The sequence below is a fragment of the Porites lutea genome (genome assembly GCF_958299795.1).
Source record: "Porites lutea chromosome 5 unlocalized genomic scaffold, jaPorLute2.1 SUPER_5_unloc_1, whole genome shotgun sequence".
In the NCBI taxonomy this organism is placed as follows: Eukaryota; Metazoa; Cnidaria; class Anthozoa; order Scleractinia; family Poritidae; genus Porites; species Porites lutea.
Window position 1 is genome coordinate 697,320 of NW_027332288.1, and position 11,939 is coordinate 709,258.

Below are 11,939 nucleotides of genomic sequence, written 5' to 3' on the forward strand. Positions count from 1 at the left end.
GCTTGATTTAAGAAGGGACTTTTTTGGTTATTCAAAACTAAATGGTTCTATTTTTCTGTTATATCATTTAATACTTTCTGGAAAATTTTTATAGTTCAGAAATTCGGCATGGGGTGTTTGGAGGGTTAAATTTTGGTGCAGGGATTTTTTTTTTTTTTTGGGGGGGGGGGGGGGTTTGTTTGAATGCCATATGGTAGTTCTTGGACCAAAAATGGGCCAAAGGAATAAGAAAGCATTATGTGAACCTCCATATGATTTCAGGGACAAAGGTGATAACATGCTCACAACACGATTCCACTTAAACACAAAAGAAATTGTAAAGTCAAGACTTTAACACACTTACAAAGCACACTAGAGCACACTTTAATTATGCAATGCTTTTGTCGCACATTATTAACAGACTAAAAACAATAAAGCGTGCTTCAATAAAATAGAACAATGAAGCGTGAGCAGCCTAACATGGAAAGCAAGTTACCTTTCGATAACAAAAGCTAGGATGCAAGAAGACACCATACTCATTGCACGCAAACTTACTGGATTAGAAGTGAAAGTAACATTATTGTAATACAATCATTGTACAGTCATTCTTATGTGGAAGCCAAAGCTCTTATCAGTAAATAATCAGTCAGCTTCGTGATCAGAAAAACAAAGCTGAAACATTTCCTACAAAGGAATCAAGGATTTAAACCAGACTCTTTGAATTTTCAGTTTATGTGGAGCATGTTTTTTTTTTTTTCCCAAACATTACAAACGTATTTCTTTTAGCTTTCTTTTAGAGCACCAATTCAATTTAAAGGTTGAAACAATGTTAAACGAATTACCTCGACCCCATAACATGAGCTAACACATCAACATTACATAGCCAAGTTGTAGATAAATCATAAAACTTAAGCTAGAAAATTATTATCATGAAGTCTATCTCTTGAAATGTAGAATTGTGTGTTTATTTTTGGAGCATAGCATGTGAAGGTACATGTATACGTATTTGCGTTTGTCTCATGCGACGGGTTGAAGAAAGATCGAAATACAGCTGCCGAGAATCTTTTTCTAAGTTTAAATGTAATGTTACTGTGATGGGATAATTTCAAAAATTTATCACAAAACATACTACAAAAAAGACAAAGATAACGCAGAACAAATGATCTGAGAAATCTCTGAGTGTACCGTTTGTAGCACTGCTTCGATTTTAGCAAATCGAGGCATGTCACGTGTAATTTGAAACCTCTTGCTTTTACACACATCAAAAGTTTTTTGCAGACTTGATACATACGACAGCAACCTAACGTTTTTAAAAGCAAGGGGAAACAGTCATGATTATAATACTGATCAAGGTTCTTCTAAGACTTGCAGATTCATTGGACATCATTTTTAGACAAGAAACTTCATCTGCACTACAGCGGAAGTCACAGAAGTGAATTTCAAGTGCTTGTTTGTTTACTTTTTATCGGCGGGCATTTTTTGCCTAAAGCTGACGATCAAACGTTTTACCTTTTCATTGCATTAAAGCACAAAAAGAGCAGGGAATTTTGTTGTTTGTTCACTGAAAGTTGGCATGGAGGCTATCCAATAAAAAATTAAATTTATACAAGAGTTATATTTTCAAGGTAGGTTTTGTTTTACTTTAACATGTTAATCTGTGTCAACTTGCACACTATTGTGTCATTGATCACACTTGACTAAAACAAAGGGTTAGCATGCCAAATACACTGAAACAAAACATAGGGTGTCATTGATTGCTTCAGCAATTAAATATGCACATAAACTGTGTGTCTTTGGACACACTAAGTGTGTTGTGTTAGCGTGTTGTGAGCGTGTCATCACCTTTGTCCTTGAAATTATTCGGAGGGTCACATATTATATTTGCTGCTCCTTGCACCTCCTCTGTACCTGCAACTCTCACTTCCCCCTTCCTTGCCTTAATATCCCTTCCCTGTCAATGAACTGACTCCCCGAATTTGCAAATTATTATATGAAACACATTACATTGACATGCACTTCCTTGAGCACACACTACAATAATAATATTTTACATTAACTGCTGCATTCATCACTAAGATGTTATAAAACAATTAGTTCATGCTTCAGTCGTGCATATTTCAAGAGGCTAGAGTTGCTTTCGGCTGCACCTCAAGCAACTCTTACACTCTCTTTTGTGCTCTCTTAGCTTCCTGCATACTCAATATCTCAACACTGATGCATGAACTAATTGTGAAATGTTGAAGATGATCATATACAAGCAAAATAGTCGGAAATGGAGGTTTGACTGTAATATTCATTTTATGAATGTGTATTCCCAGAAATTCCATGCAAATAGAAATATTGCAAACAATATCAAATTTAAGATTGATGAAAGTTCAGGAGTTTAAAGCGAAAAACACTTTCACTTTAAATTTCCCGCCCAAGCATTAATTTACGGGGCAGTGTAAAATGGAGACTGCGGACTGACTGCTGACTATTGTTTTTAGGGTTAGAAAACAGTGGGACTATTGTTGTCACCTGCTCATTTGCATGGTGAAAACAATAGTCCGCAGTCTGTGTTTTACACTGACCGTTAATTTACTGAATTAATTAAGAAAACAAACATTCCATGTTTACTGAAACTAAACTTTCAGACAAGGAAAACTCTTCTTAAAAGAATATAACAAAAAATTTTCTTTATATATAAAGGGAAAATAAATAAAAGCTTACCTGTACGCATAAGCCGAATCCTAGAATTAAATTTTGAAGCCACGATGTGGTTTCATGGACATAGAGCAAAACGTGGTCAACATTCCAGTGATTTGCAGCTACACCGGCGAAATAATTTGCCCACAATTGCCACAGAACGAGGAACGTAACATTTTCACTGGTAGTAATAATAGAATAGTCCATTTTCAGGACGTTTCGCCCACAAACTTTACCATTTTCTCCTCATTTTCGATGATCATGGCTGCCATTACACAGTACAATGGGCTCTCGTTCCCAGAATCTTTGCGGCACTAGATTTTCCGCGAAAAATGGGTTTACCCGGGTATAAAACGCCAAATGACCACACCTACAAGTCGACCTCTCATAAGTTACGAATAGTGTATTTGAAGTCATTTTTGCTCCTAAATAAATTTCTATTGTTTCGAGAATTTTTAAAAAGGCTTTAGATCTTTGACGGAACAGATGTCATGACGTCAAAGCAAAAAACTGACGTTACACACTTGATGAAAGTGGATCATCGCGGCATTCTCTGCTTTCAAAACATTGATTTTGACTCTGACATGGCGCACGCGAAATATCTTTTAATTTTGTCAGGTACCTGTGTTGCAAGGAAAAAACAGATCACACCAGTTCTATCAGTCAAAAGTATTTGATGGGCGACGGAAAACACACTGAAAACAAAGAAATATATCCGTCCTTTAAAAAAAGTAAAGATTCGGGTTTGTGAAAAGACAGCGAAATCTGTCATTAATAACGTCTCAGCCTACTCGACTGACTCGATTACACCCGTTTCAGATTAAGAGAAGGCTATCGCTTTCTGATTCGATGTCACAGTCAGCGCCGTAGCTAGTATGAGGCCAACCGAGGCACTCGCCTCGGTAAAATTTTGACGAATTTCGCCGATCATTTTTATTTTACATAAGCGATCATCGGATATTTTTAACGCATCATGATATTACAAAGAATTCAGCACTTCAGTCAATATACTATGAAAAAATTACCATATCATCGATCTCAAGGGGCTACGTACGTTAACTCAAATTTTTTTTGAACAAATACTGATCAAAACCATTGGCGAGGTTAACGGTCACCCAGATTATGTAGCTTGTTTCTGATTATTGCTTTTTAAATTCCACTTAAATTAACTCGAAAAAAAGTTACCGAAAGGCCCAGAAAACGCTGCAAATCGCATTTCCGCGAGACTAAAGTTCAAAATTTCTCGGGGGGGGGGGGGGGGGGGCATGCCCCCGAACCCCCCTAGCAACTCCCGCCTGCCTCGGTTGGCCGTTTGGTCTGGCTACGGCACTGACAGTAGGTTGCAAACATTCTCAAAACAAAGGTGTATGTTATTGTTCGATTCTTCACCGACGGTAATTTTTATCAGTGTTTTTATAAGGCTCATCGCGTATCAACGGCGCTTTTCAAATTAGCCCAAAAAAGTTTTTTCGATCGGGCAAATTATCGATTAGTTTCGGTTCTGATCGCCAGCTGTTTCAGAAGCAAGGACTTCTTATGGTCAAAACCAATGAGATTTGCTAGATAGCGTCAAGGCTGTTAATCTACATGCATATGTATATTCCATGATATTCGGTTTTCAAGATCTTGTTTTAGTCCAAAACCCGGTGAAGCGATAGTGTATTTTTATCGCTGAGTACACGCCATTAATTAATTCCTTGAACTCAGCTTCCCGTGAAGCATGAAATGAAGTGTTAATTTTCCAAGACTTGATCATTATAAATTTCAGCAGGGGCGGATCTAGGGGGAGGGTGCAGGGGGTGCGCACCCCCCCACCCCTCACCCCCGAGATGACCTGCGGTTTTCTAATACAACTGGTATTCTGCAAAAAAAAACAAGTATGTGGTTTATTGGTGTTGAAGTAGAGCAAGAGACGAGTGCACCCCCTCCTAAAAAAAATCCTGGATCCGCCCCTGTTCAGCCAAAAAATATCTTGACGAGCCCACCCATTACCCGAAAACGCGGTCAGCAAACTGCCCACGCATTGGTCTTGGGTTATCATCACGCCAAATAAAATGACTCGACCAAGGGTCATCGCTCGGCAGGAAATTGTATGCTGTGATGTGCTTCGATCTCGCCAACAACGCGCTCTTAGGTTAATAAAATCAAGACCATGGAAAGCGACTGTCCACGAAATTCGGAGGAAACTCTAGCCATGATCGACGGATCTGATGTAGAAAGAAGGTTTCTTGAGGAGAAGGCGGAAATTGTTCGAGGATTTCTGCAGGAGAGAGAGATTGTTGATCGCGCCCACGAAGACGAGAAAAATGATATGCGTTTAGCTTTTGAAGTGGAGAAGGAAAACATGAGAAAAGCCTTTGAATGTGAGAAAGAAGAAATGCGACAGAATTTCTTAAAAGAGAAAGACAACATCCGCTTGGAATTTCAGGAATCGAGACATGTTTTCAAGCTGTCTTTCGAAGACGAGAAATCACAGGGAGCCCACACAATCTGTTTGTGTAGCCGATTGTTATTATATGGAAAAGTCAACGGCGAACTCAAATTCATTCAAAATCGCTCAAAAAACCGCTTTTGAGGCAAAAGGACGACTATACACCACAGGTAAGGTAATTCAACGTTTATTTATCATTGATTTATATACATAGTTAGCGAAATATCGCTATAGGTGAAGCAAACGGTAAATCCAGTACATTTACTATAAAATAACAATCGGCTACACAAACAGATTGTGTGGGCTCCCTGTGGAGAAATCTGCGTTGATAAAATCATGGGATCGTGAAAAACAGACTCTTCTTGACAATTACATCAAAGAGAAGAAGGAATTAACAGCGCAATTTGAGCGACTTTTGAGGGAGAAAGAGGAAGGATTTAAAGCTGAAAAGGCTGAAATGGAAGCGAAGATTCGCAAAGAGCTTGAGGGAATCGAGGAAGTAAAAAATGAGCTGAGGCGGACATTGTCGCAGGGCTTGGGCGATCTGGAGAATGTTTACTTCGAGGAGAACGCGTATCTCGAGACCCTCTATAATCACGAGCAACCAGAGGTTGATATGCACTTTAAAAGTATATTAGATGCCGAAACGAGCCTGGATAAAGAGGAACTGTTGAAATCGCTCAAACAAGAGAAGACCAAAATGCATTCTCACTACGCCAATAAGCACAAGTTAGTAGAGCACCAGTTTGCGTTGGAAATCGTTGACATGGAACAGAGGTTCAAACAGCAAAAGAACGATTTGATGAACATTTTTAGAAGGGAAAAGTCGGACATGGAAGAGAGCTTTATTAAAGAAAACGAAGACATCAGACGCAAATTCGAGGTGGAATTTCGCAGAATACTTCAGCAACAGAGGTTGAAATTCGAGTCGGAAAATACAAGGTTACGAGCACGACATCTCTGTTTTGAAATATCAAAAAGAACAGCTGGAAAAGTGTTTTTCCTTAGAAGTGCAAACATTGAAATTAAAATTCGACCACGAGAAGCTCGAAATTGAGAACAGGTTTAAAAACGAGAAGAAGGACCTTAAGAGGGTTTTGAAAGGGCAATACGAGAGAAAGCTGAGTGGGGATAAACTCCGGCTTGAATGGCTACTAGATCAGATTCAGCTTGGAAGAAGAGCAAGCACTGATCAATTGGACTCTAATGATTCGGCGCTCAGCACAACTTCTATTTTTTCCGATTAATCTTTACAGAACATGCTGATGAAGTGCCGGGAAAACTGAACAGGTTTTGAGTCAAATGTAACTTCTCAAGCACCTCAAAACAAATAGACAGTTGATAAGGTGAACATGCCTCTGTCGATTTCTACTCGCGTGACTAATATACTCGGTCTTTCACAAATAGTCGCTTAATTAAAACGAGCTTCTCCCTGAACAAGGCGATTGTAGTGAGAGGCTTGTTGGCTAATTATCAAGAACAGGCAAAACAAATCTAAAATGTTGTGTCACTCTAACAAATACAATTGTACAGGTTTTTAAATTTATTATTTCTATATTTTGCTATTCAGTTTCTCACTAATAGTTTTTTTTCCGTTCGCAAATGACATTAAGCGCCTTACCTGCCAAATGAGACCGAAACAAGAAAGAAATAAAATAAATTACAATAGAAACTAGAAAAAGCCACATAAAATTAGATAATGTATTATATAATCATTATTCTAGTGCAGTAGTAAAATTTTGCTTTTTCGTTTGCTGTATGATCCTAGAAACACTGGGATGCGGCAGCGTGAAGAGAATATCTCGCGCTGTATTAAAACAAAGGAAGAATTATTTCAGCAGTTATATTATCAGCATGAGTGACATTAATAATTGATGATATTCGTATGGAATATAACTCAGACTCTCTGGACTAGCCGCAAAATAACAGGAGATTGGCTGAATAGAAGTGAAGACTGATTTCAGATGGTAAAAATAAAACATAGTGCCGAGGATGTAACTTTATACCTTTTTGCAGAAGATCTTAAATAAACTGTATACTGCGAATATATATTCAGTGAATTTAATTTTAGCGTAGATGTTAGTAAATACTACTAATTTAGAATATACGTGCACTGGATTGAATTTTGGTCAAGGTGATTTATGATACCCACCTCGTTTAATGCAAGCTGGTCACACTCTTCAGGTAGAAACTTCATTTTTTTATGAGGCGGACAAGTTCATTTATTTTCTTACTCACGAATCGAATCAGAATCGACCACGACGTTAGTAACCAAAGCTACAAATACAAGGCTAAAGCAACAAACTTTTCAACCAACTGAAACAAAGAAATCCTTAAATCTCTACTTTATAACTTTAGGAGCCGTCCATTCACCCTCTGATCAAGGGGTCGCGTGATTTAAAGAGGGAAAAAAATCCCTCTTGAAAACACATTCACCATTGTCACATTGCCCTTAATACACCTTGTTCACCACGACCATTGTTTCCAATTTCACAGGCGGGTGGGGGGGGGGGGAGCTAAACGAGATGTTAGGTGCATATGGGCCATGTGAAAATGGTGAATCAAACAAAAACAATCTCCAAATCTCCACTGAGCTAAAGAATCTTATATCTGCAATGCAAATTTTGTTCACATTGGAGTTTTTGTATGCATGAATTGAATCTGCTGGTTGGGGGAGTGAGGGGAAGTGGGGCGATAGGCACGCTTGGAATCCAAGTAAACCATTGCGGAAAATACCATAATATTCCTTAAAATGACGTTTGGGTAATGCTTCATGTAAACGTTACTTTTGCATTGTCTTTTGTAAGACAAACTTAAAGCAAGGGGCACACATACACCAACCCACGGCCTAACCGGTAACTCACGCATGCGTGCAGCCATATTACCCGGGCAGTGGCAGCCATGGACAGCTGTTTCGCCATTATTGGGGCTCATCAGCATAGCATAGCCGTCGGGTGAATGAACGGAAAAAATCTCCGCGTATCAAAGACTCTTTACTGCTGAGGCGAGAGTAAAGGGTAAAGGGTCTTTAATACACGGGGATTTTCTCGCCTGTGCATGGCATGTGAGCTTTCTCCGTCAAAAAAAAGGAAAAAAAGGACGGATGGATAACCCGGAAGGTATTTCGTGTTCTACCGCCAATGGGACCTCTCATTTAACTTTTGACAGGAGGAGATGGGTCATTTCTTGCGGATCTAACTTGTTTGATATGCGATTCTGGATGTATTACTCAGAAAGGACTGATACGCAATTTAATTTACGTTACAGCTGTTAATTGAAATCAAATATACAGAAACTGACAAAATTGGCTACTGTCGATTTATATCCAGATTAGGTGAAAGCAAGATGATGTCCAGAGAACATAAGGACTGAGAGGGGTGAATTCAAAAAAAAAAAATACAGTCACTTTATTTCAGTCGATGTATTTAGCACGAAAGTATACTTGGTAGGGGACACTATTTTTGCGTCTCCTACTCACTGGAAACGGGACTGCATTTTATACTGGTTCATCCGAGGGCAAGCGAAGGTCTAGCCGTTTGCAGCTAGGACAAAGGCATGACCTTTTCTAATAAGACCCTTGGTATTGGTCCGGCCCCAGGAAGCGAACCCAAACGGCTTCCCGCCCTGCAGTCAAACTTTTTTCTACCGACTGAGCTAATCCTCACGCAGTTTTATATTCTCGTCCTCTGCACTCAGTCCTCCAGTCTTACAATAGCGCTTTTGCTGCTGACACCAACAAAACCGTCACACTTGATATTTAACTGAAATACCTCTTCAAGTCTTGGATTTGTTGTTGTCGTTGTTATTTTTCTTTATGCCTGAATTAACATTGAATGAAATTGTTGAATATGGTCTCAGTAGATCTTGAAGAAAGTTCAGGAACCTTTGCTGCAGCAGCAAGAAAAAAACATGCATGTCACTCTCTACAAATAGGCAATTTGGTAATTGTGGTTTGAATCTTTTGTTTTCAAACAAAATTTTGTTTGAAAAAGTATTACTGGAATAGCTTTTTCGAGGATGGCGGACGTTTTAAATACTTTCGTTTGGACAAAGAACTTCAGTTTATCAGTGTAATTAGCTAGGGCCATGAAGATGGTAACTAGTGCTCAGTTCATGCATTTGCATAGTAATACTATTAAACTAAGTAGACTTTTAAAATGGTAACTCAGTGTAAAATATTAAATTTGACTTTAAGGAATGATCCGGGTAGGGTGGATAGCAATTTCGTTTGTTTTGCGGCAACGGTGCTTTCCCCACATAGGAATGTTCTCATTTTTGCACAGAGAATGCATAAACCTACATGAAGACCGTTTACGCAATAAAATGCATGTACACTCCACTTTGAAAGGGTGTTTTTTTTGTGTTAAAAGATTTTAACCAATCACAAGAGTTGAAAACAATAGCCAAGAAAAGTTTACAATTTTACATGTTCCCCACATAGGATTTCTTTGTTATTCAAACTGAGACCAGATTTTGTTATGTGGAAGATGGTTGGAAAGTAAGGATGAATATATGTACCGCTTTATGAAGTTTTGTTAACTTAGCTGTTTAAGCCAATCAGAAATAAGTACAAACAATAGAAAAGTTAGCACCTTTTTTGCATTCCAACATGTTCGTTGCCGTTGTTGCTATCGTTCTTATCTGGACCGTTTCTTAAAAAAATATTAACTGTGGAGGCCTAAATTAGGTACAATTTCAACGGTCATGGTCCAGTTTGTATGTTAATTTATACAATATACCATTAGAACTTCCGCTAACGGCCACCTCTTTACAACGCCGGCCACTAAAACGCGTCCCCAACCGCCAAAATAGGGAGCTTTAGCAACGTCGACGGCGACGGCGAGTGAAGAGGACGTAAAAAAAGCAACAGGTTTATTACGCAAAACAACAACATTGCAAGTGCATCACGCTTTTTTTGTGCATTTCTCTACCTTCCTTGCGCTACTACGACGTGAAAATGCCTAATTGCAAGTTTTATGGAGGACGTAAACAAGCGACGACGAATCTCTTTTTCTCTCTCTAAACCTGAGAAATCAACTTCAGGGAAATTCGCCTACACTTGCCATTTTCAGCAAATTGGAATAAACGCGACAAAGATTGAAAAAACGGGAATTCATTTTAAAACTGACGTTTTCGCTAAACACAATGAAATTTAGCCGATCCCCCCTTTAAATGTTATTTTATTGAAGTGATCCCCCCTCATAACTATATATAACTTTCGTGATCCCCCCCCCCCATGTCTTTGTACCCATATTCACCCTTCGACGTGTATATTTAGTGTTTTAAACGTTCATATACAGGTAGTATTTCTAACTATGATGTACTTACAGCATAATAAAGCCGTTATCGCGCAGTCTTTTTTTAAAAGTGTCTCTTGATCCGTGTCTTTTTCTAGTCTGGATTCAGACATCTGAATTCAGTTGACATACAAGCAATCTTGCTTAAAACTGCAAAGTGCTTGAAACTGCAATCAGTGCTTGAAACTGCAAAGTTACTTTTTTTAGAGTGCCAAATAGCAGTCCGCCAAGTCCCTATCAGCAGGTCATATTTAGCGACAATTCGGCCATCTGGAAGGGCTAGGATCGGCCACTGTTCCTGTCTCCTTTTTTATTTTCATTTATAGTGTAATAGATCAGCCTTTGTAGCTTTGCTCACATTTTTATAATTTTTTTTTTGTTCGTTTTTTTGTTTGTTTTCTTTTTGTTTTCCTTTTTTTTTTTTTTTCATCCAGTGTTTGCATGTACAGTAACTTCAGCTATTTGGTCATCTGGTACAAAAGTTAAAACTGGCATACGAACAGTTGACTGTTCATGGAGATCAGCAATGACAAGATCATCTTCGCTATCCTCGTCATCATCTAACTCTGTATCTGATTCTTCACTCTCTTCCTCACTGCTGGACAACTCATTCCCGTTGCCTGGACTTCTCTGTCGATAGTAATGGTAGCGAATTGCCTTTATCTTGTCTTGTTCCTTAAGGTACAGGTCGAGCTGTCTCACCTTCAGCTTTTCAACTTTGCCATTCTCAATAAGTATGCCCCACTGGTAGTCCTTGTATGTTAGTTCCTCTTCTAACCTTTTTTTCTCCTTAGCCTCACTTGTTCTAATATCCTTCCTGATGTTGATATCATTTAGATGGCCTAGGTATTCAATGACATGCTTTTCCTCGACACTATAGGTTGCACAGAAAGCAGCGATGGTATTTGGATTGCCCGCAGAGATGGCGTTTTGTTCGTACAAGTCCTTCAGACATTTCCTCGGTTGATAATCGTCTGGAGCACGACCTGTTGTCGGCGTTTCGTACAAATCCATAAAGTGCCCGGGATTTTGCTTGTCTGGCACAGGCTGAGGGATTCTTTCTGTTACTGGTCCCACCCATCTGTTGTTGATACACCAGGAACAGAGTGTGGAGCTTGCATCGCTTTGCTTATTGCAGGCATCCCGACAAAATTCAAAAAAGAGCTCTCCTCGGACGTAGTGGTCCTCAATAAAACTCTCTATTTTACTAAGATATGCCGCACCGGGTATTTCGGCCTTACTGTTTTCTGAAGCATTTCGGTACGTATTTAACTCAGAAAAAACAAACAAACACGCTTTTTACAATGTTTCAGTTATCAGAAGTTTATATAGTTCACAATTTAGAATTCACCTGTCATGTTTAAAGATGAATATTAGCTAAGTAATGAGCGCGTTATAAAAGGAAAAATATAAAAGCGTTAAAACAAAGCTTTCTCGATATAGATTGAAATGCACACATTCGCCAGTGTGACAGACTTCCGTTTTTTAAATAAAGTTGTGTTAGAACAAATTGAGATTGCAAATGCTATCATCTCCCAGCAGAATGG

The 11,939-nt window shown here is 38.8% G+C and overlaps 1 pseudogene; it reads left to right on the forward strand.

Moving 5' to 3' along the window:
• Positions 1-4,769: 4,769 nt before the first annotated feature.
• Positions 4,770-7,041, forward strand: LOC140925346 (uncharacterized; annotated as a pseudogene).
• The last annotated feature ends 4,898 nt before the right edge of the window (positions 7,042-11,939 follow it).